Below are 26,343 nucleotides of genomic sequence, written 5' to 3'. Positions count from 1 at the left end.
TGCCCAGTATCAGTGTTTGCTCCCGCATTTTTTCCTTTGGAATCCTTGAGGGTTTAGAAATAAAATATCATTGAAACCTGTATTGAAGACATGTCTTCCATGGTAAATCTCTCTGAATGGTAAATGCTTGGGGAGCGACAGTTTCCTTGGGAAAGTCTTTAATTCTAAAACTTGAACGCACATTAGATCACTTGGAAAAGATACCCTTGCCTTGCTCCTCTTCTAAAGATCTGTCTTGATTGGTCTAGACAGAAGCTGAAGAACCCCTTTTTTAAAGTACTCAGATGATTTTAACATGCAGCCATGGTTGAGAACCACCGTGGTCCCCGCTTCCAGTTTTCTTAACATTTGACACCTACAATAAAGATACCTCCTTCTTCAATGGTTTTTTAAGTTTTCTGGGAAATTCTTCTTCATGATACTTATGGCTTCCTTCTAACTTCTGTGTTGTCTGGTAGCGAGGGACCCCTTATTATCAACACTTAGATTCTGCAGAACAAGGGGCACTCATTCCTCTCACTTCTTCACTTATGACAGCATATCCATATTCTCTCTCTCTCTTACTCTTCTCCAGGTAAGATGGAGAAACTCATCTGATTGGTTAGAGATTGAAACCCACTGGGCTACTTTCCATGTATGCTTGCTGCATAAAAGTATTCCAAGTCTTCCTAGTAGATGCAAGTCTCCTTCCAAGTGTGTGCCATAATCTAGAATTGAGGAGGGGGATGAGAGTCAGTAGTGGGAGCTCCTTCTGAACTAACATATACTCAGACTTTAACTTGTCTGGGAGCTCTGTGCTTCGGGAGTTTGGACTCTCCAACAATTTTGTGCCAGCAGTTTCTCATCCCAAAGCGAACCTTTAGTCACACTACAAACTTCTCCCTTGGATTTTACCTTGTCTGTTCTTAAGCATTTTGAAGAGAGGCAGTGCCTTGGTCAAGAAGCACAAGGATCCACTGTGACTAATTATGCATGCATGCAAAAAACTTTTCCCGCCTCAGAAATCAGTTTTTTGTGACTGTGCATTGCTACTGACTGTACTACTGTAGCAACCCCAACCCACTACATGGCCCCAGTTGTCATGATCACGTGGCTTTAAACACAAGTTTTGCTCATCACTCAGGATGTTTTCTTTTCAAGAGCAAAGACTTATTAAAGTTGGGGTGTTTCAACTCAAGTCATTATAAGCAGAGGGCTGCCAGCATCAGGAAAAAGTTTTCCTTTCTTGGTAAACTTCAATTAGCTAATGAGAATTTTGTAATACGTTATAGTGTTCTTTTTGCCTAAACACAAAGCTTAATTTTAGAATACGATACAAGGATAAAGATTTTTTAGAAAATATTCTATTGTAAGTTTCATTATATGTTCTTTATTAGAAGCTGCTTTAAATCCTTTATTGAAGTAGGTATTGATTTCAACTTGAGTTCACTGCTGTATAGCGGGGGTGAGCAAACTATGGCCCATGGACCAAATCTGGCCTGCTACCAGTTTTTGTACCTGAAGCTTTTTTGGAACACAGCCACATTCATTCATTTTTGTGTTATCCATTGCTGCTTTCACCCTAAAATGGCAGAGTTGAGTAGTTGCAACAGAGACCATCTTCCCTGCAAAGTCTAAAATGGTTACCATCTGGCTCTTTACAGAAAAAGTCTCCTGTCCCCTGCTGTTCCCTTCCTCCCACCTTCTACCCCATCATCCCTAACCCGTGTCTTCTCATTCTGTGTTCCCGATTTTCCATTTCACAAGTGAATAATATAACCTCTACCTAGTTAAGGTTAGCAATTTTAAAGGAACAAAATAAAATTCGATTGCCTCTTACTTGTGCAGTACTTTTCTGTCGGTCAGTGATCCTCAAGGCAAACAAAACAAAAAAACAAAAACGTTGCCCCAATCCTAGTTTTCCTAGGATAAGGTAAAACCTTTCAAGTTTGTATGATCAGGTATTTTTTCAGCTCAGGAAATTTTTTGTTATAACTTTGATTATTGTTTCTATTTTATTTGTTTTTGTTTCGTCTGAGAATTCCAACTGCTTGTAGGATTGGTCATCCAGGGCTAGCCTCTGTCTGTTCTTATGATTCCCTGCTTCAGTTTTCTAAGAGGCCATTTCTTTTTGCCTCTTATTAAAAACACCAAGCAGTTTCTAAAGGTTGTTTCCTATAGTAATGTTGTTACCACGTCCAAGCTCGCTCTGCCCGCCACACGACAGGCCAATAAATCAGGAGACGAGGTGTTGAGGCAAGGAATAGTTACTTTATTCGGAAAGCAAAGCTGGCAGATGGAGAAGATGGCAGACTAAAGTCTCAAAATAACCATCTTAGGGGGGTCTGGATGCCAGTTTCTTTTATAGAACAGAGAGGGGGAGGAGGTGAGGAAGTAAAGTAAAAAGGCCATTAGTTTTGCCTGGCTTGGCCAGCATCGGGGAGGGGATGTATTAATTTCTTCTTTTCTGCAGTCATTCACAGGTGGGCAGGGTCAGATTGTCTCCCAGTGAGCTGAACAAAGGCACTTTAGTTTAACATTCAGGCAGAGGGACCATTATGTATGATTATAACAAAAGTTACAAAAAACAAAGGTTAAAGTCAAAGAAACAGATCCAGCATGGAGTCAAAATTGGCTCTTTCCTGTTACAGTTCCCCACTGTCAATGTCCATTCCACAGTATTATGGGAAAAGGGGTGACGACCATCCTAACTGCTTCATCAGATGGATCTTTCTGGGAGTGTCCACCGGCGGTGCCAGTGTTCCAAATGTTGAGATTTGTCTTCTTTTGTTCCTCTTTGGAAAGTGTCTACTTTACACCTAGAGACTTAAAAAATATTCACAACCTAAAAGTTGAGAGTTATGTTTTATTCAGCAGGAATTATTTTAGGAGTTCAAACCCGGGAGGCAACATCTCAAGTTAAGGAATTTGCGCTTTTCCGTGTATGGGAAGATGCAAGAGTCTGGGCTCACTGAAATCATTCCTTTGATAGGCACCACAGCTATCTGGGGCCTGTATCCTGCTTTTTCACATCCTGAGTTTCCTTAGGGCTCACCATAGGGAGTGGCTGCAGTCTGATGGCTGCTAGATGGCAGGTATTCTTTTCCTTCCTGAGTTCCCTCAGGGTTCACCAGCTCACATTGGAGGGCTGCAATCCCCGATGACTGATGTGGCAGGAAATATTCCATTTCTCAAATCCTCCCCTCTTGGTCAGGAATTTGACCAACGTTTTGGAGACATTTCATGATCAAATTTGTCCCACGGCGCTAGGAGGCTCATCCTAGATCAGGCAAAAATTCTTGATATGCCACTCCAGGTGCTAATTTTTGGATTAGGCCCTACTGATAATTAAAGATTCTCTGGATCCTCTGTCTAATTATGATCCAGGAGACATTTTCCCTTGTTGCTTCTTCCCATACCTAGAATCACACTATTACAATTATTTTATGTTATAAATGTGATCTATTTCCTCAAGATGTTAACCATCATCTATTTTGTTGGAGGCCTAGTTACACACTAGGTACTGTAATAGACAACAATCTTATAAAATAGGATAAAAGTAATGCAGCTAGTAACACGGACAAAGTTATAGGGCAGCAGGGAGACACAAAGCACAAACAGTTTGGAAACAAAGAACAAATTAAAGCAATGATTAGCATAACTAGTTGTAATCCAGCTGCAATAAAATATCAAGTCCACAGGAGAGCCAGCTGGAGAGGCCAAATTCTGGCAGGATCAAGTAGAGAGAAAAAGATAAATGTTTCATCTTTGTTCACAAAGACATACTTTATCAACTTGTCTTAGGTCATAGCATAAGAGAAAAGGTTTTTTTGGAAAACAAAGATTAAAGCTAGTATATTTCCCAAAGTCATAAACCATATTCATCAGTTCATTCAGTCCCATGTAATTAATTCCTGTTTATCTGGATGAAGTAATCAGGTTTCCCATTAGTTTTGTCATTTGTTACCCAGTCCAGTGGTATTATCTAAAGGCTATCAGAAACTTATATTTGTTAAAAAGTTTCTTTTTTATGAATCTCCTTGAAGATATGGCAGTTTTGCAAAGTATTACCTTAGCTGCCTATGAATGATGAAGGTCTTAAAAAGGCAAGGTTAAAGATGTGATTACAATTCTTCTTGACAAAGAAGTTTATCCAAGTTGTTGTGACATACAATATTTTAAGATAACAATTAAAATTATAACATTATACCAGGACATACCAAATTTCAGAAACTTTATATAATCTCTAGAATGTCTATATTAGTAACATTTACCATACAGTATAACCTAAGAAGATTTATTACTCATTTGAAAATACTTCCCGTGTAATTTAACATACCAAATGAACCTATCTTGCTTTGGGGTGCTTCAGGAGCCCTTTGAAGAATCCCAAAGTTATCTAGAGTCCAAAAGGACTTCATTAGAATTTGATTTAGGAAGTTTTGTCAAAAAACTAGAGCGTCTAGAACACTCAGTCAGATAGGATCACAGGTCACTGTGAAACAATTGTTATTCATTGACCAAAGTAACAATAAAAGATTCTAAAGGTAAATACAGAACTGATCACTTAAAAGGTAAAGAAACTTAAAAATCTGTTATCAAAGGCAGTTCGACATTTTAAGAAAACTTGTCCTATTAACAGAAAAGCCAGATTCAAGATTTGCACCAGCTTTTAAAAATTCATTTACTCAGTTAAGTTTAATCTCAGCCTGACCATGCATAAAACTCCTTTTACTCAAAACATATTTTGCTCTTTCCTCCTGTATAATGAAATGTTTTATTATTTTCAGTAGCTTTAATTACATATTTAAATTAGAATCCCGACTCTCAAAAAGCTTAATTTCTGGTGAAAACCAAGAGGCAAGTAATAGTTACCAAAATCTGGAGAAGCTATTTTAGATAATTTTCAGAACGTAATTATTCCTATAGAGTTTACCTAAAAGCTCTTATTTACATTTACTTTAAAATTTCATCATGTCAAGTTATTTTTCATGCTGACAAGTTTGCAACAGATATAACAAGGTTTTATTTAACTTCTATTAAACCTAGGTGCAGTAAAAGTATTATACTTGGGGCTTCTCTGGTGGCACAGTGGTTGAGAGTCTGCCTGCCGATGCAGGGGACACGGGTTCGTGCCCCGGTCCGGGAAGATCCCACATGCCGCAGAGCGGCTAGGCCCGTGAGCCATGGCCGCTGAGCCTGCGCGTCCGGAGCCTGTGCTCCGCAACGGGAGAGGCCACAACAGTGAGAGGCCCGCGTACCGCAAAAATAAATAAATAAATAAATAAAGTATTATACTTAATGTTGATGACTCTAAAGACATGTCTATATTAATTAGATCAACAAACTTAAACATTAATACCAGGTATTAATTTTTTTTAAAAGAAGATGTTAGGGGTAGGAGTTTATTAATTAATTAATTAATTAATTAATTTTTGCTGTGTTGGGTCTTCGTTTCTGTGCGAGGGCTTTCTCTAGTTGTGGCAAGCGGGGGCCACTCACTATCGAGGCCTCTCTTGTTGCGGAGCACAGGCTCCAGATGTGCAGGCTCAGTAGTTGTGGTTCACGGGCCTAGTTGCTCCGTGGCATTTGGTATCCTCCCAGACCAGGGCTCGAACCCATGTTCCCTGCATTAGCACTCAACCACTGTGCCACCAGGGAAACCCCTGAGGTTTTAATTTAATACTAAATATTTCCCAGTTCAAGAGAACCTGAAACTCATTTAGCTTAATTTCTCTTGTATTTAGAATTGTTTAGTTTGTAAGCGCTTACCTTTCTTTAAGCCAATTAAATAGAGCTCATTTACAGATTAACCTCAGCAATGTTATCCAAAGACATAAACAAACAAACAGAGAGACCTCATAGTTCTCCTTTCAGAATTTCAGCCCTGAGTCAGGTACAGCAATGTAAAACCCATCAGTTTACAAAAGAGGTTGGATTAAAATTGGGTTTCTGGCAGATGGAACAAATCAAGCTCACTTGTCTAAATGGCTCAACCCTTTTTACTTATAGTTAGGGAAAACAAGTCAAGTTCTAAATTACTTTACCCTCTTTTCAAAATTTGCATTTCAAAAAGATGGCAGAGATGAGAGTTCTTGAGAAAACCAGCTAGGACATTTGAATCTCAAAGATACAGGCAAGTTTCTCCTAGGATGACTTTGTTTCCTTCTCTGGGGTTTCCATGAGTGCCATTTGTAGGCTTAAAGAGTGCTCTGGTGGGGCCCTGATGTCAAGCTGTTCTGGTGAAAAAGTTACTTGAGCATTTAATTTACAAAGGAGACTTGTCCCAAAAAAGGGGGGTTGGATACTCTGGCATATATAAGAAGCTATGTTTCAGGGTGAGGTTCCCTAGTTGTCATTCTAAGAGGTTGTAAGAATGAATGGTTTTGTACTTCTCCAGAAATTCCTGTGACCAGGATAGACTGAGATGTTTTCTGTGCCACCTTGGTGTTTACCACATAGTATGTGGCACCATATCTATTAGAAAGTCAATCAACTTGTTCCCTACTGTCAGAGTTACCCAGGGCTCCTGTGGGGAAATTAGAATCAGATGCCTCAAGTCTAAGGGAGTCCCCTGGCCTCTTACAGGATATCAGCACAAGGGAAATTGCCCTGCTGTGGAAGTGGCTCCCAGTCCAAATTGGGTGCCCTGTCGGGTCTTAGATGGTAATATTAAACCACGTCCCTATGCTCCAGGGGTTAATATAGAAACTTCTATTTGATCCCCATGGGTAGGAGAAACAGGAGGCGGTGAATATGTTGGCGGCATGGCGGGGGCAGATGGAACAACTGCCGGTGCAGCCTGCTCGGCCAGTGGGGGGGCTGGATAGGCCGGAGGGGCTTTAGATTTTGAAGTAACATGTCCCCACTCTCATTTTCTCCCTCTTCTTGTAGAACAGGTTTCCCCTTGGGTTTCCTTTCAGACCACTGCACCGTAAGGTGGCAGCCCTCTGACTCCTTTTCCTCCTGATGCAATAGCATAAATGCTCCTACATATGGAATCTCATCTCTTTTCTTTGCTCTTTTGCAAAACACTTCTAATTGTGAGATCGTATAATAATTGAGTGAGTCATTCAGGGGCCATTGCTCTTCTGAACTTAACATATATTGGGTCCACACCCTATTACAATAGTATATCATGTCTCTCTTAGTCATAGGTTCACATCTATGTTTTGCCCATTTATTTAATATACACCCCCAAAAGGCTCTCCTTCAGGATAGTTATTTCCCATTTTCATAAGTTTGATGACACCAAAACACAAAAGATGCAAACAAATTCCAACACAAAAAGCACAAATTCCAACATTGACGCACACAAAACCAAAACCAGTGAACCCGTTCCCAAATCAGGTAGAGTCCAACAATTCCCCTCTCCAACAGGGTACCCCAACCAAACAAATTAGCTTGTCTTATAAAGGAAAAGCCCAAATTGAGGGGGGAGTATGGTCCCGGTGTGCACACCTGAGCAACTTACCCTCCAGAATTGAGTCTGTCGACTCATAGAAGTTTTTCAGTTCCTTGTACCAACTGCCAAGTGCTGGGGTAGCTGGTGCCACTTCAGGGAGTTCTGAAGGAAAGATCCACGGGACAAATGGTCCTGGCAGCTGCTAGGGCCTTGCTCCGATATTCCCTGACGGGGGCTGGCTAGCCACAAGCAGCAAGGCTCCTGGCTGGCTAAGCCAAATTTGTTACCGAGTCCAAGCTCACTCTGCTCACCGCACGACAGGCCAATAAATCAGGAGATGAGGTGTTGAGGCAAGGAATAGTGACTTTATTCGGAAAGCCAGCAGGCCAAGAAGATAGCAGACTAAAGACTCAACATAACCATCTTATCCACGTCTGGATGCCAGTTTCTTTTATAGAACAGAGAGGGGGAGGAGGTGAGGAAGTAAAGTAAAAAGGCCGTTTATCTTGTAAATATCTCCTTGCTTGGCAGCATTGAGGAGGGGATGTGTTAATTTCTTCTTTTCTGCAGCCATTCACAGGTGGACAGGGTCAGAATGTCTCTCTGTGAGCTGAACAAAGGCCACTGTAGTTTAACAGGCAGAGGAGCAGGGTTCCCTGTGGCAGGCCATTAAGCTTACAGTTATAGACAGTGACTCTAGTAACAAAAGCAATGAAAAGCAAAGGTTAAAGTAAAAGAAACAGATCCAACATGGAGTCAGAACTAGCTCTTCCCTATTACAGTAAGATATTTTCTAAGATAAGCTTTTATTGTTTTCCGATAACATACATTTTCTTTTATAAGTTCTTTACATGGGTCCCATGTTGATTTGTTGTGGATGCTTTTGTTTATTTATTGTTTTTCCTGTTTACTGATCTTTAAATGAGGAGAGATCCATTCAGCCCTGACACTTGTCAACATGTAGGATGGGCAGATTGCTCTCCAGCAGCACCCTCTCCATGGGTGTTGCATGAATATACTTCTCAGAGCTAAAGCTCAATGGTGACTTGATGTGCCATTGTATGGATATACCAAGGTTTACTTTTCTATTCCTATGTAGATAGACATTTGGGGCCAGCATGAATAGTACTGCTACAGCATTCTTGTCATGCCTGTTGGTGTAGATACTCGTGCATTTCTTCCAGAGAATGAAATGTTGTGAGAATGAAATGCTGGGTCATGGGGATTGCATATTTTCAGTCTTAACAGATAATGCCAATGCACTATGAATAGCAAGCCAAAACCACTTAAATATCCAGTAACATTTTTTATTTGATTCAACAAGCTGGCATATCTTCATAGTTAACGAAATGTTGAAATGAGACATGAGAAAATTTTCTCTTGAAGTAGAGCCTCTGGGAAACACCAAAGAGAATAAGGCTCCTTCATTTGATTATTATTACTGAAAATCATTTTAAATTATTGGGAGTTTAAAGAAAATAAATCTGTTTTCTCATGCATCACATATTGACAAGCCTGTAAGAGCTGCACATCTTAGGAGAAGCACAGAGGACTGGAATGCTCTATGATGATTTGTACAGCTTCTTTTTAAAAAAGATCATAGTCTGTAAAAAACAACACAAATATTTATGATTACATCATCTTTTTAGAAACAATCATTATCAGATGAACACATCCAAAAGATTACTGTCATACAATTACACAGAGTCCTGGTTTTGAAGTCACACAGCCCCAGACATATCCCAGCTCTGCCGCTTACAGGCCCCATGATCCAAACGTTTCCTAACTCACCTCAGTTAGTCTCAGTTTCCAAATTCTACAACTTGAAAAAAGACTTTACATTAACTGGTATAACTTAAAAATTAATATGTGTATATAGTAAAAAAAAAATTCAAACTACAAAAGGACAGAAACATATGGAAAGTAAGCCTCTTTTCCCCCAGTCTGACCTACAGTCCTCAGTTTCCATGCCAACAACAACTACTTAACAAGTTCACATTGATCTTTCTAGGATTATTCTGTGTATATTGTAAGCATAATGCATGTATGTACATGTTCATATATCTACATAGGTATTTCTAACTTTTAACTACAGAATATGACACACAAAGGAAAGTACAAAAAAAAATCATTGTACAGCTTAATGAATTAATGTGTACTGCTCATCTCTGTAAATACCACCCAGAGCAAAAAATCCCATAAGCCCTCACTTTGTTCCAATCACAACCCTCTTCTTACCCTCTAAAAGAAATCACTATTCTGATTTTTATTTGATTTTTACAGTAATCACTTCCTTGCTTTTCTTTATATCATTACCTAAGTGTACATTCCTCAATACACAGTTTAGTGCTGATTTTGAAATTTTATATAAATAGACTCATACTGTAGATTTTTTTTTTTTTTTTGGATTTGGCTTCTTTCAGTTCTTATTATATTTGTGAGATTCATCCATGTGTTTGTCTTTAGTTCTTTTTCACTCTTTTTATCTGCTGTAGAGTAGGAATTAACAAACTTTTTCTGCAAAGGGCCTGACAGTAAATATTTTAGACTTTGTGGGCCAAAAGACAAAATCAAGCATATTATATAGGTACTAAAATAACAAGAAAGAAAACAAATTTTCACAAATTTTTATTGATGAAATTCAGAAGATAGTAATAATAATTGCCTACAGTTTTTTGTAATACAGGTCTCCTGAAAAAAAGAATGAAACTCTTATTTAGGGGATAACATTTTGCTTAATTGGGGTTCAGGTAGTTTAAAGTGATTGCAAATGTTCATCTGTTAATGGTGATGTGTAATGAGACTTCCCCCCATTGCAGTTTCGAAAATGTCTTTAAGACAAATATTATATGATATCACTTATATGTGGAATCTAAAAAATAGTACAGAACAGAAACAGACTCACAGACATAGAAAACAAACTTATGGTTACCAAAGGGGAAAAGGGCAGGGAGGGAAAAATTAGGAATATATGATTAATAGATACACACTACCATATATAAAATAGATAAACAATAAGGATTTGCTGTATAGCACAGGGAATTATATTCAGTATCTTGTAATAACGTATAATGGAAAAGAATTTTAAAACTGAATCACTTTGCTGTACACCTGAAACCAACAAAATATGTATATCAACTATACTTCAATTTAAAAAAATGTCTTTCACAGATAGGTGCTGGCAATACTGATCTGAATCCATAAGCATGTGCTTTTAATTGTGCATATTTATTGCTTGGAAGGCATTTATAGAAGTCCATTAGATTCTTCTCTTGATATTTGCCTTTTAGCACATCATTATAATGCAGATTAATCACTTCCATGAAGGTTAGATGGACATGGCTCCACTGCACAGTTAAATAACTTTGAAATATAGAAATTTCCTTTGCACTTGTTTCAAGGTCCAAAAAACGCTCCTGGAAGTATAGTTTAAGCTCAGAAAATACATTCACTGCAAATATGCATGGGAGTGGACACCTTGTTTTTTTAGCTTTGGCAGCACAGGAAGTATATAAAGCAGCTTACTATTACTAGTGATTCAGACAATGTTAGTTGCCATTGAAATGACTTTACCATAATATAAATTCTACATACAGGTTCTGTTTTGCCTTGTAATTTTAGATTGGATTCATTATAAAATATTACCAAGTCTGCAGCAAGAGCTAATTTCCAAAGTCATTCAGTGTTCCATGATGGTGGTTAAGGGTAGTTTTCTTAGAAAAATCTCAATCTTGTTCTAAGCTCAAAAAATCACACAAAAATGTTACCACTGCTAAGCCATCAAACATCACGGTGGTAGGGAAATTCAGGATATTCTGCTATTTCTGACAAAAAAATATTCATGGAACAATGAATTAACAATGGATAAATCCATGAGGCTGAGTGAGGATCACATTGACACAGCTGGCTAAATAACACATGATAGATTCAAACATCTTTCTACTAATAAAGGGGTTATCTACCAAAAACCTAAAGCTGACATTCTGGGGAAATTTGGCCTTACGTCTGGGGCTCCTCCAGATTCCAACATCATGCTTACTCACACAGTTTTTAAAAGTCTTGCTGGTTTCTGTTTCCCTTAGTAAAGTCTTAAAACCAGATTTGGCCAGTGCCTCAAGGGAAGAAAATGGCCAGTGATCTTAGATCACTTAGGAAGGACTCTTTCCTCTCTAACATTTTAGCTCATCAAGTTCCCCTTTATTGCCAGAGCTCTTCACTGTCTCTGAAAGGTTACGTTTACAATATATCCATAATTTTCTCTAATTGTTGAAGCTACCTACTGTATCTACTTAGAATCAGAAGACATGTCTATTTTGTTTTATTAATTCCTGTTACTTTTGTTTCCTTCCTTTTACTTTTTTTGCATCTAATTTGCCATTCTTTTTCTAAATTCTGGAAAAGGATACTCTTACTTTCACCTTTTCTCTTCTAATAAATGCCTTTAAGCCTACAAATTTCCATCTAAGCACCACATCAGTCCCATTTTACATGTTGGATATATATGTAGCATTTTGGTCATTTTTCAGTTCAAAATATTTTCAAGTTTCTATTCTGGTATTTTCTTTGATGAACAGATTATTTACACCTGAATTTCCTAATTTCCAAACAAATTAGAATTACCTTGTCATTGATTTCTAGTTTCATTACATTTTTATCAGAGAACACACTTTGCCATGATTTCAACTTTGAAATAGTTGACACTTGCTTTATGACACAGTATGTAGTCAGTTTTTGCAAATGTTCTCTGTGTGCTTGAAAATAATTTGCATCCTGGAGTTGTTGGGTATAATATTCTATAAATGTCTATTAGGTGAAGTTTCTTAACTATATGTCTCAAATCTTCTATTTTTTAGTTTTTTCCCTCTGCTTGCCATATCAGTTCCTGATAGAGATTAAAATTCCCAGCATTATTACGGATTTTTCTATTTCTCCTTGCAGCTCTCTTAACCTTTGCTTCATATAGGTTGAGGCTATGTTATTAGATATATTCAAATTGTGACTCATTATACCTTCCCAATGAATTAAACCTTTATCTTTATGAAGTGTCCCTCTTTTGCTCTAGTAAGTGCTTTCTGGCTTAAAGTCTTCTTTGTTTGTCATTAATATAGTTAACATCAGCTTTCCTGTGGATGGTGTTTTCATGGTATCTTTTACTTTCCTTTGACTTGTAACCATTCTGCATATTTAGATCTTACATATAAAAGGCATACAATTGAGTTATTTTTTAAATTCAGTCTGACAAATTCTGACTTTACTTTGAGCATTTAGTCTGTCTACATTTAATGTAAATTAAATGATGAATCAATGATAAACACCTACCATTTTATTCAGTGCTTTCTGTTGGTTCTGTTTCCTTTTTCTCTCCTTCTGTCCTCCTTTTGTATTGAGTGTTTTTTATTTATTTCATTTTCTTCTATTAGTTTAGATGTCATACATCTTTTCACTATCCTTTAGGATTTACCCTAAAGGATACAAAACGTTTCCTGAGTTATCAACTGTAATGTTAGGTGATACTTTTATCCTCTTCCTAGACAATGCAAGTGCCTTGGGACAATTTAACCCATCTATGCCCTTTCTGACTTATATACTATTGTTGTTGTATAACTGTACTGCTGCTATTTTTGCTGTTTCTTCTAATTTTGTTATATGCCATCAATAAATATTTATCCACATGTTGATCCTTCATTTATCTCCAACCTTCCAACTGGGATAATTTTCCTTCTGCTTGAAGAACACCCTTTAGTGATTTATTGTAGGGCAAATCTCCTAGTGACAAATTTTCTGTTTCATTTATCTGAAAATGTCTTTTATTGTCATTCTCAAGGATATTTTTGAAAGGTATAGAATCCTATTTTATTATACTATTTAAGCATATTGAAGATATCATTCCAGTATTTCCTGGCTTTGTTTCTGGTGAGAAGTCAACTCTCAGCTTAATTATTGCTCTTATGAAGGTAATTCATCTTTTCTCTCTCAACAGTTTTAAGATTTTCTTTTCTTTTCTTTTGTTTTCAGTAGTCATATTAAAATGCATCTAGGTATAGATTTCTTTTTATTTTGTCTACTTGGGGTTAAGAAGCCTTCTTAAACGTTGACCCTTTCATTGGTTTTAGAAAATTCATATTTCATATGATTTCCCAACACATGCCTTCTCTTAGAAGTCAGATTTCTTGAATCAACTGTCCATGCCTACTATCCTTTTGTCGCTTCCTAAGGATTAAGTTATACTACATCTATCCTTTTCTTCTGTAGTTTCCAATTCTTTGTCTCTGTGATTCTTTCTAGATAAATTATTCTGATCTTTTAATTTACGAATTTTCTCTTCAGCTGTATATATCCTGTTCTTAAATCTATTCATTGAGTTTCTTATGTTGACTTCTGTATTTTTAAATTCTAGAATTTCTGTTTTCTTCAAATCTGCTGTATCATTTTTATCATTTCTAGTTCTCTTAAAAATTTCCATATTGACTTTCATTTCTTTGAACATAGTAAGTGTCTTAGCTCAGGATGCCATAACAAAATACCTTAGACTGGGTAGCTTAAGTAACAGAAACATATTTTCTTTTTCTTTTTAAATGAGAACTCAGGATTTACTCTTTTTTATTTTTAAAGAGAAACTTTAAAAAAATATATTTATTTATTTTTGGCTGCATTGGGTCTTTGTTGCTGCGTGTGGGCTTTCTCTAGTTGTGGCGAGCGGGGGCTACTCTTCGTTGTGGTGCGCGGGCTTCTCATCGCGGTGGCTTCTCTTGTTGTGGAGCACGGGATCTAGGTGCGTGGGCTTCAGTAGTTGTGGCACGTGGGCTTAGTTGCTCCACTGTATGTGGGATCTTCCTGGACCAGAGCTTGAACCCATGTCCCCTGCATTGGCAGGCGGATTCTTAACCACTGTGCCACCAGGGAAGCCCAGGATTTACTCTCTTAACCACTTTCATATATAACATATAGCAGTGTTCATTATATTTATCATGTTTATTACATCCCCAGTACTAATTTATCTTGTAACTGAAAGTTTATACCTTTTGATTGCCTTTGTCCAATCTCCACTTCTCCCCCCACACCTCTGGTAACCACAAATCGATCTCTTTTTCTGAGTTTGTTTTTGAAGTATAATTGACTTAACAAAACGATGTTAGTTCTTGTTACACAACGTAGTGATTCGATTTTTCTGTACATTTCAAAATGATCCCCATGATAAGTCTAGTTATGATCTGTCACCGTGCAAAAATATTACATAATTTTTGACTATATTCCCCAAATTGTAGACTTCCTACCCAAGACTCATTTATTTTGCAACTGGAATCTCCCTCACCTATTTCTCTCTTTCATCCACCCCCTCCCCTCTGGAAACCACCTCTTCATCCTCTGTAGCTATGACTCTCTATATGGTTATGATTTTATTTTTTCTTTTGTTTTTAGATTTCACATATAAGTGAAATCATACAGTATTTGTCTCTCTCGGTCTGATTTATTTCACTTAGAATGATATCCTGTAGATCCATCCATGTTATCACAAATGGCAAGGTTTCATTCTTTTTTATGGCTGAGTAATATTCCACTGTGTATACATGTACCACATCTTCTTTATCCATTCATCTACTGATGGGAACTTAGGTTGCTTCCATATCTTGGCAACTGTAAATAATGCTGCTATGAACATAGGGGTGCACATATCTTTTTTAATTAGTGTTTTCATTTTCTTTGGATAAATACCCAGGAGTGGAATTGCTGGATCACATGGTAGTCCTATTTTTAATTTTTTGAGGAATTTCCGTACTGTTTTCCATTGTAGCTGCACCAATTGACATTCCCACCAACAGTGCACAAGGGTTCCCTTTTCTCCACAGCCTTGCCAACACTTGTTTTTTGTGGTCTTTTTGATAATAGCCATTCTGACAGGTGTGAGGTGATATCTCATTGTGGTTTGTTTTTTTTTTTTTTGCGGTACACGGGCCTCTCACTGTTGTGCCCTCTCCCGTTGCGGAGCACAGGCTCCAGACGCACAGGCTCAGCGGCCATGGCTCACAGGTCCAGCCACTCCGCGGCATGTGGGATCTTCCAGGACCGGGGCACGAATCTGTATTCCCTGCATTGGCAGGCGGACTCTCAACCACTGTGCCACCAGGGAAGCCCTCATTGTGGTTTTGACTTGCATTTCCCTGATGATTATTGATGTTGAGGATCTTTTCATGTGCCTGTTGGCCATCTGTATGTCTTCTTTGGAAAAAGTCTACTTGGATCCTCTGCCTATTTTTTAAAATTCTTATTATTTATTTGGCTGCATCGGGTCTTAGTTGTGGCATGCGGGATCTTCATTGCAGCATGTGGGATCTTTTGTTGCAGTGCGCGGGCTTCTCTCTAGTTGTGGCATGCGGGCTCCAGAGCGCATGAGCTCAGGTGTTGCGGTGCACAGGCTCTCTAGTTGTGGTGCACAGTCTCAGTAGTTGTGGCGCATGTGCTCTAAAGCATGCGGGCTCAGTAGTTGCGGCACGTGGGCCTAGTTGCCCCGTGGCATGTGGGATTTTAGTTCCCTGATCAGGGATCAAACCTGTGTCCCCTGCATTGGAAGGCGGAGTCTCAACCACTGGACCACCAGGGAGTCCCCCTCTGCCTATTTTTTAATTGAGTTTTTTTTGATGTTGAGTTATGTGAGTTCTTTGTATATTTTGGATATTAACCCCTTACTGTATATATCGTTTGCAAATGTTATCTCCCATTCAGTATGTGGCCTTTTCATTTTGTTGATAGTTTCCTTAACTGTGCAAAAGTTTTTTAGTTTGATATAGTCCTATTTGTTTATTTCTGCTTTGTTTCCCTTGCCTAAGGAGACAAAGCAAGAAAAAATATACTACTATGGCCAGTGTTCAAGAGCATCCTACCTGTGATTTATTCTAGAAGTTTTATGGTTTCAGATCTTATATTTAAGTCTTTAATTTACTTTGAATTTACTTTTGTGCATGGTGTGAGAAAGTAATCCAGTTTGATTCTTTTCCATGTAGCTGTCTAGTTTCCCCAACACCATTTATTATAAAGGCTGTATATCCCCATTGTATATTCTTCCCTCCTTTGTCATAGATAACTGCCCATATAAGTGTGGGTTTATTACTGGGCTCTGTTCTGTTCCATTGATCAGTTTATCTGTTTCTATGCCAGTATCATACTGTTTTGATTACTATAGCTTTGTAGTATAGTTTGAAATCAGGGCGTATCGTACCTCCAGCGTTGTTCTTCTTTCTCAAGATTGTTTTGGCTATTAGAAATTTATTTTCTCACAGTTCTGGAGGCTAGAAGTCCAAGATCAAGGTGCCATCATGGTCAGCTTCTGGGGAGGACTCTCTTCCAGGCTTGTAGATGGCTGCTTTCTTGCTATGTCCTCACATGGTAGGGAGAGAGAAAGAGAGCAAGCTCTCTGATGTCTCTTCTTATAAGAGCACTATTCCCATCATGAGGGACCCACCCTCATGATATCATCTAATCCTAATTGTATCCCACAGTCCTCATTTCCAAATGCCATCATATTGGAGGTTAGGGCTTCAACATACGAATTTTGGGGGGGGACACAGTTCAGAGCATTGCATTCCATCCTAGCATCCCCAAATTTATGTCCTTCTCACATGCAGAATACATTCATTCCATCCCAACAGCCCCAAAGTCTTAAGTCATTCAAGCATCAACTCTAAGGTCTGAAGTCCAAATTCTCATCTAAATCAGACGTGGGTGAGACTCAAGGTATGATTCGTCCTGAGGCAATATTCCTCTCCAGTGGTGAACCAGACACATTATGTACTTCCAAAATACAATGGTGGGACAGGCATAGGACAGATATTCCCATTCCAGAAGGGAGAAATCAGAAGGAAGAAAAGAGTAATGGGTCCCAAGCAAGTCCAAAGCCTAGCTAGACAAATTCTATTGGATCTTAAAGCTCAAGATTAATTCCCTTTGGCTCAGTGTCCTGCCTTCCAGGTCCACTGGGATGGCAGCATTACTCCAATGCCTCTGGGGATGGCCCCACCCCTCCAGCTTTGTTGTCCCCCATCCCCACAGCCTCAGTGGGGATCCTGTCGCTGCACCTCTGCCAGGGTAGGGTGCCATAGGTGGTCACATCCTTAAGGTTCTGGACAGAGGCCATCTGACCTGTTGAAACCGAGGAAGTGGTTGATAAGCCTTCAGGATTATTTTTCCCTCTTCTTAAAGAACTGTGCACATTTGAAGCATAATGGCTCTATCATGTCATCCTGTCAAATCCAAGAAGTCTGATGCCTTCCTTCATCTTGTGTCCATTCCTTCATTTCAAACTGGCAGAGTTCCTACTCTTAAAATTCCATAGACTCTTTATCAAATAGCTGTTCAGCCACACCCTTAAGTGTTCTTTTTTAGAATGAATTTTCTCATTTTTTGAAATATGGATAGGCTGAGAATTTTCCAAACGTACAAGTTCTTGTTTGTTTTGCTTAACAATTCCTTCTTCAGTTCATCTCTCTCCTTTCAATCCTATAAAAGCAGTCATGAGGAACCAGGCTGCTCCTTCAACACTTTGCTTAGAAGTCTTCTCAGCTAAATATCCAATTTCATTGCTCAGAAGTTCTACATTCCACAGAACACTAGAACAAAGTTCAGCCAAGTTCTTTGCCACTTTATAATATGGATTGCCGTTCCTCCAGTTTCCAATAACACATTCCACATTTCCATCTGAGACCTTGTTAGAATTGCCCTTAACACCCATATTCCAAGCATGCATCTCAAAACTCTTCCCACCTCTACACATTATCTAGTTCCAAAGTTGCTTCCACATATTTAGGTATTTGTTACAGCAGCGCTTCACTCTTGGTACCAAAATCTTAGATTGGGCTGCCATAACAAAATACCATAGACCTGGTGGCTTAAACAACAGAAATGTATTTTCTCACAATTCTGGAGACTAGAAGTACATAGCAGTAAGCATAGTTATTCTAAAACCTGTGTCTAAATAATTCCAATAGCTTAGATCCCTTTAGGTCTGTTTCTATTATCTGTACTTTCTGCTGCTTGTTCAAATTGTCATGTCTCTTCATATACCGGATATCCTTGTAGTGTTCTGGAACTTGTTCATGAAAAATTGTGAAAATAAATTGAGGCCTAGGATGATGCCAACTTTCTTCAAAGGGAATTTAAGTGTTGTCCCTGACAATTTCCTTGAGGCAACAGGAATCAAGGATCTTTTAAAATTTGTTTTATGGGACTGAGGGTTTTTTGGATCATTCAGATGATTAGAAGCTAAACTGTAGTGTATTTGAGGGGTGATTTACTTCCAGTGAACACTTTCTACCAGGGCATAACCTTATGGAGTCCCAGCCCAAATGAAGGAGGTTTACTAGGGACTCAACCTTGACTCCACAGTTTTTGTCCCTCTAGTTTTGCAAAGCTTGTGAAAGTATTGCTCAGCTTTTCAGCCACATTTACTAGAATTTGCATATTCCCTAAGGAAAAAAGTGGCTCCAAATGGCAGACTCAGCTCAGTGGATTTTTCTACTCGTTAATTTTCCCCCAGAAATGCCTTACTATTTTATTACCTCTGTTGTCTTTAAGCTGATTTAAAAATTTTGTTTTTGATCAGTAGTCCATGCCTACTGACCCTCTCACTAAATATTATTAAATAACCTCACATCTGTCCTTCCCTCTGAGAGAAGGAAGAGGAAGTGATATATACTATGGGGGCAACTAAGCATCATGTTCCAACCATTTAATAAAATATTAAGAAGATACTGTATTAATTTATTGGTTAACCTTCCTTGCTGAGTGTCTGTAGCTAGCCTGGAAACTAGGGTTTTTTTGAAACTATATTTTATAACCACAACATGCTTTACATAGTGAAAGTAAAATACATTTCATTAAAACCTAAGTATAGGGCTTCCCTGGTGGCACGGTGGTTAATAATCTGCTTGCCAATGCAGGGGACACGGGTTCAAGCCCTGGTCCAGGAAGATCCCACATGCCGTGGAGCAACGAAGCCTGTGTGCCACAACTACTGAGCCTGCGCTCTGGAGCCCGTGAGCCACAACTACTGAGCCCACGTGCCACAACTACTGAAGCCCTATAGTGAGAAGCCTGTGCACTGTAATGAAGAGTAGCCTCCACTTGCCACAACTAGAGAAAGCCCACACACAGCAACAAAGACCCAATGCAGCCAAAAATAAATAAATAAATAAATTTTTAAAAACAAAAAACCTAAGTATAAAAGAAAGAATCATTTTAAAACTCTTATGGCTTGATTTCAAAGATCACCGTAGATGTCATAGAACAGGTGTTATATACTCAGAAGTAAATGCAGGTGTATTCAATTCAAACTATGTAAGTTATTACTCTTATTTAATTTGCATGTAAGAAAAATGACTACCCCAACATTAAAGATGATTTATTTTTAACTTTTAATTTATATTGGAGTATAGTTGATTAACAATGTTGTGTTAGTTTGAGGTGTACAGCAAAGTGATTGAGTTATACATATACATGTACCTATTCGTTTTCAAATTCTTTTCCCATTTACATTATTACAGAGTATTGAGCAGAGTTCCCTGTGCTATACAGTAGATCCTTGTTGGCTATCTATTTTAAATATAGGAGTATGTACATGTCAATCCCAAACTCCCCCCCACCGTTCCCCACTGGTAACCATAAGTTCGTTCTCTAACTCTGTCTCTGTTTTGTAAATAAGTTCATTTGTATCATCTTTTTAAAAATTCCACATATAAGCGATGTCATATGATATTTGTCTATCTCTGACTGACTTCACTTAGTATGATAATCTCCAGGTCCATCCATGTTGCTGTAAATGGCATTATTTCATTCTTTTTTATGGCTGAGTAGTATTCCCTTGTATATATGAACCATATTTTCTTTATGCATTCATCTGTCAATGGACATTTAGCTTGCTTCCATGTCTTGGCTATTGTAAACAGTGCTGCAATGAACACTGGGATGCATGTATCCTTTTGGAGCATGGTTTTCTGCAGATATATGCCCAGGAGTGGGATTGCGGGATCATATGGTAGTTCTATTTTTAGTTTTTTAAGGAACCTCCATACTGTTTTCTATGTGGCTGCACCAGTTTACATTCCCACCAACAGTGTAAGAGGGTCCCCTTTTCTCCACACCCTCTCCAGCATTTTTTTGGGCAGATTTTTTGATGATGGCCTTTGTGATTGGTGTGAGGTGATATATCATTGTAGTTTTGATTTGCATCTCTCTATTAGCATTGTTGAACATCTTTTCATGTGCCTCTTGGCCATCTGTATGTTTTCTTTGGAGAAATGTCTCCTAAGGTCTTCCGCCCATTTTTTGATTGGATTGTTTGTTTTTTTGATATTGAGCTGCATGAGCTGTTTGTAAATTTTGGAAACTAATCCCTTGTCAGTCGTATCAATTGCAGATATTTTTCCCCCAGTCTGTGGGTTGTATTTTCATTTTGTTTATGGTTTCTTTTGCTGTGCAAAAGCCTTTGAGTTTAATTAGGTCCCATTTGTTTACTTTTGTTTTTATTTCCATTACTCTGGAGATGGGTTGAAAAGGTATTGCTGTGATTTATGTCAGAGTGTTCTGCCTATGTTTTCCTCTAAGAGTTTTATAGTATCTGGTCTTACATTTAGGTCTTTAATACATTTTGAGTTTATTTTTGTGTATGGTGTTAGGGAGTATTCTAATTTCATTCTTTTACATGCAGTCCAGTTTTCCCAGCACCACTTATTGAAGAGGCTGTCTTTTCTCCATTGTAAACTCTTGCCTCCTTTATTGTAGATTAATTGACCATAGGTGCATTTATTTCTGGGCTTTCTATCCTGTTCCATTGATTTATATTTCTGTTTTTGTGCCAGTACCATACTATCTTGATGACTGTAGCTTTGTAGTATAGTCTGAAGTTTGGGAACCTGATTCCTTCAGCTTCGTTTTTCTTTCTTAGGATTGCTTTGGCTATTTGGGGTCTTTTCTGTTAACATGCAAATTTTAAAATGTTTTATTGTAGTTCTGTGAAAAATGCCATTGGTAATTTGATAGGGGTTGTATTGAATCTGTAGATTGCCTTGGGTAGTATAGTCATTTTGACAATATTGATTCTTCCAATCCAAGAACATGGTATAACTTTGCATCTATTTGTGTCATCTTTGATTTGTTTCATCAGCATCTTATAATTTTCGGAGTACAGGTCTTTTGCCTCCGTAGGTAGGTTTATTCCTAGGTATTTTCCTCTTTTTGATGTGATGATAAGTGGGATTGTTTCTTTAATTTCTCTTTCTGATCTTTTGTTATTAATGTATAGAAATGCAACAGATTTCTGCATATTTATTTTGTATCCTGCAACTTTACCAAATTAACTGATGAGCTCTGGTAGTTTTCTGGTAGCATCTTTTTTTTAATATGTAAATTTATTTATTTTTGGCTGTGTTAGGTCTTCATTGCTGTGAACAGGCTTTCTCTAGTTGCAGCGAGTGGGGGCTACTCTTCATTGCGGTGTGTGGGTTTCTCATCACGATGGCTTTTCTTGTTGTGGAGCATGGGCTCTAGGCACGCAGGCTTTAGTAGTTGTGGCACGCGGGCTTAGTAGTTGTGGCTCGCGGGCTCTAGAGTGCATGCTCAGTAGTTGTGGCACATGGGCTTAGTTGCTCCGTGGCATGTGGGATCTTCCTGGACCAAGGTTCAAACCCATGTCCCCTGCATTGGCAGGAAGTTTCTTAACCACTGCACCACCAGAGAAGTCCCTTCTGGTAGCATCTTAAAAAGAGCTTCTATGTATAGTATCATGTCATCTGCAAAGAGTGAGTTTTTCTTCTCCAATTTGGATTCCTGTTATTTCTTTTTCTTCTCTGAATGCCATGGCTAGGACTTTCAAAACTATGTTGAATAAAAGTGGTGAGAGTGGACATCCTTGTTCCTCATCTTAGATAAAATGCTTTCAGCTTTTCAATTTGTGAGTATGATGTTACCTGTAAATTTGTCTTACATGGCCTTTATTCTGTTGAGGTAGGTCCCTCTATGCTCACTTTCTGGGGAGTTTTTATCATAAATCGGTGTTGAAGTTTGTCAAAAGCTTTTTCTGCATCTATTGAGACGATCATATGGTTTTTATTCTTCAATTTCTTAATATGGTGTATCACATTGATTGATTTGCAAATATTAAAGAATCCTTGATCCCTGGATAAATACCACTTGATCATGGTGTATGATCCTTTTAATGTGTTGTTGGATTCTGTCTGCTAGTATTTTGTTGAGGATTTTTGCATCTATGTTCATCTGTGATATTGGCTTGTAAATTTATTTTCTTTCTTTCTTTTCTTGCTTTCTCTCTCTCTCTCTTTCTTTTCTTTCTTTTTTTGGTGTCATCTTTGTTTGGTTTTGGTATTAGGTTGATGTTGGCCTCATAGAATGAGTTTGGGAGTCTTCCTCCCTCTGCTACATTTTGGAAGAGTTTGAGAAGGATAGGTGTTAGCTCTTCTCTAAATGAGAAGGATAGGTGTTAGTTCTTTTCTAAATGGCTGATAGAATTCACCTGTGACCTGCCATCTAGTCCTAGACTTTTGTTTGTTGTAAGTTTTAAATCGCAGTTTCAATTTCAGTACTTGTGATTGGCCTGTTCATATTTTCTGTTTCTTCTTGGTTCAGTCTTGAGAGATTGTATCTTTCTAAGAATTCGTCCATTTCTACTAGGTTGTCCATTTATTGGCATATAGTTGCCTGTAGTAGTCGCTTATGTTCTTGTGTATTGCTGTGGTGTCCATTGTAACTTCTCCTTTTTCATTTCTAATTTTATTGATTTGAGCCTTCTCCCTCTTTTTCTTGATGAGTCTGGCTAAAGGCTTATCAATTTTGTTTATCTTTTCAAAGAACCAGCTTTTAGTTTCATTGATCTTTTCTATTGTTTTCTTCATTTCTATTTCATTTATTTCTGCTCTGATCTTTACGATTTTGCTCTTTCTACTAACTTTGGGTTTTGTTTGTTCTTCTTTCTCTAGTTGCTTTAGGTGTATGTTAGGTTGTTTATTTGAGAGTTTTCTTGTTTCTTGAGGTATGATTGTATTGCTGTAAAATTCCCTCTTAGAACTGCTTTTGCTGCATCCCATAGGTTTTTTTTAATGTATGTGCATACATGTGTGTGTACAGAAGATTCTTTGAGTCAAAGAACCACTTACTACTCACAGAAAACCTTGTGAGAAATCAGTTCTCACAGTGGTGATTTGGTGAGGGCTAGATGGCACATGCACATGTTTTGGGGTACAGTATGGATAAGAAACTCCACAGGGGGAAAGACAGACATTATATAGGGCTGCTGGATTCCTGTTCATATGAGAGAGAGACAGAGACAGAGACAGAGAGACAGAGAGAGAGAGAAACTTTGCTGTGGAGTACAAGAGAGTATATTCCATTCCAGAGAGGGGGACTGATATTTTACTTTCCTGGGAGACATCCTCTATCTGTGCCGTAAAAAAAGCTACCCTCTCTGGATTGAAGTGTTTCATAGGTTTTGGATTGTCATGCTTTTGTTTTCATTTGTCTCTAGGTATTTTTTATTTCCTCTTTGATTTCTTCAGTGATCCATTGGTTGTTTAATTGCATACTTTAGACTCCATGTGTTTGTGTTTTTTATAGCTTTTTTTCTTGTAGTTGATTTTTAATCCCATAGCGTTGTGGTCAGAAAAGATGCTTGATATGATTTCAGTTTTATTAAATTTACTGAGGCTCACTTTGTGGCCCAGCATGTGATCAATCCTGGAGAAGAATGTGCACTTGGGAAGAACGTGTATTCTGCTGCTTTTGAATGGCATGCTCTGTAAATATCAATTAAGCCCACCTGGTCTAACGTGTCATATAAGGCCTGTGGTTCCTTATTGATTTTCTTTCTGGATGATCTGTGCATTGATGAAAGTGGGGTGTTAAAGTCCACCACTATTATTATGTGGGGGATTTCTCCTTTAATGGCTGTTACTATTTGCCTTATATATTGAGGTGCTCCTGTGTTGGGTCCATACATATTTACAATTGTTGTATCTTCTTCTTGGATTAATCCCTTGATCATTATGTAGTGTCCTTTGTCTCTTGTAAATAGTCTTTATTGTAAAGTCTATTTTGTTTGATATGAATATTGCTACTCCAGCTTTCTTTTGATTTCCATTTACATGGAATCCCTTTTTCCATTCCCTCATTTTCAGTCTGTATGTGTCCCTAAATCTGAAATGGGTCTTTTGTAGACAGCATATATATGGGTCTTGTTTTTGTATCCATTCAGCCAGTCTGTGTCTTTTGGTTGTGGCATATACTCCATTTATTTTTAAGGTAAATATTGATATGTATTACTGCCATTTTGTTTCTTGTTTTGGATTTGTTTTTGTAGGTCTATTTTATTCCCTTCCTCTTTTGTTCTCTTGTGATTTGATGACTGACTTTAGTGTTGTGTTTGGATTTCTTTTCTTTTCTGTGTTTATCTGTTGTAGATTTTTGGTTTGCCATTCCCATGAGGTTTTGATATAGCTGTCTATATATAAATAAAATTGTTTTGAGTTGCTGGTCTTTTAATTTCAAATGCATTTCCAATAGCCTGCATTTGTGCTCTCCTTTTCTTATGATTGCTGGTTTTGATATCCTATTTGTGTGTAGATGATTTCCCACCTTTACCATATGTTTACCTTTACCTGTGAGTTTTTCCATTCATAATTTTCTTGTTTCTAATGGTGGCCTTTTCTTTTCTGCCTAGAAAATTTCATTCAGCATTTGTTGCAAAGCTGGTCTAGTGGTACTGAATTCTCTTATTAGCTTTTGCTTGTCTGTAGAGCTTTTGATTTCTCCATCGAATCTGAGAGCCTTGCTGGGTAGCTTGTTCTTGGTTATTGGTTCTTCCTTTTCATCACTTTAAATATATCATGTGACTCCCCTCTGGCCTGCAGAGTTTCTGCTGAGAAATCAGCTGATAACCTTGTGAGAATTGCCTTGTATGTTGTTTGTTGCTTTTAAGGTTTTTTCTTTGTCTTTAATTTTGGTCAATTTCATCACTGTGTGTCTTGGTGTATCCCTTCTTGGGTTTATTCTGCCTGGGACTCTGCACTTCCTGAACTTGGGTGACTGTTTCCTTTCCCATGTTAGGGAAGTTTTCAGCTATTATCTCTTCAAATATTTTCGCAGGTCCTTTCTCTCTCTTCTCCTTCTGGGACCCTTATAAAGCAAGTGTTGGTATGTTAAATGTTGTCCCAGGGGTCTCTTATACTGTCCTCATTTCTTCTCATTCTTTTTCCTTTATTCTGTTCCACAGCAGTGATTTCCACCATTCTGTCTTCCAGCTCATTTATCTGTTCTTCAGCCTCAGTTATTCTGTTATTGATTCCTTCTCATATATCTTTCATTTCAGTTATTGTATTGTTCATCTCTGTTATTTAAAGCTTCTAGCTCTTTATTAAACATTTCTTGTATCTTCTCAATCTGTGCCTCCATTCTTTTTCTGAGATCTTGGATCATCTTTACTATCATTACTCTGAATTGTTTTTCAGGTAGACTGCCTATCTCGCCTTCACTTAGTTGTTCTTCTGGAGTTTTATCTTGTTCCTTCATCTGGGACACATTCCTCTACTGTCTCATTTTGTCTTTCTGTAATCGCAGTTTCTGTTCCACAGGCTGCAGGGTTGTAGTTCTTCTTGCTTCTGCTGCCTGCCCCCTGGTGGATGAGGCTAAGAGGCTTGTGTAGGCTTCCTGGTGGGAGGAGCTGGCTCTTGTCCCTCTGATGGGCAGGGCCATGTCAAGGGGTATGTTTATCAGGCAGCTGGGTGCTCAGGAAGACTTTAAGCAGCCTGTCTGTTGATGGGTGGGGCTGTGTTCCCACCCTGTTGGTTGTTTGGCCTGAGGTGCCCCAGCAGTGGAGCCTACAGGCTGTTGGGTGGGGCCAGGTCTTGGTGAGAAAACGGTGGCCTCCAGGAGGGCTCACGCCAATGAGTACTTGCCAGAACTGT

The 26,343-nt window shown here is 38.2% G+C and overlaps 1 protein-coding gene across 3 annotated transcripts in view; it reads right to left on the bottom strand.

Annotated features, from left to right (window-relative positions):
• Positions 1–1,330: 1,330 nt before the first annotated feature.
• The window catches only part of CFAP91 (cilia and flagella associated protein 91), a 149,864-nt gene continuing 124,851 nt past the window's right edge, over positions 1,331–26,343 (bottom strand). For 2 of the 3 annotated variants that reach the window (XM_030760826.2, XM_089910577.1), the window contains one exon: positions 1,331–8,988. The gene's annotated coding sequence lies outside the window, so the exon portion shown is untranslated. The remainder of the gene's footprint in view (positions 8,989–26,343) is intronic. The other variant, XM_022561242.3, reaches the window with a different exon arrangement.

Source organism: Delphinapterus leucas, chromosome 4 (genome assembly GCF_059928025.1).
Source record: "Delphinapterus leucas isolate spDelLeu-1000000601 "Yukka" chromosome 4, BTC_Dleu_Yukka2, whole genome shotgun sequence".
Lineage (NCBI taxonomy): Eukaryota > Metazoa > Chordata > Mammalia > Artiodactyla > Monodontidae > Delphinapterus > Delphinapterus leucas.
This window is presented reverse-complemented; position numbering and strand designations above follow the sequence as displayed.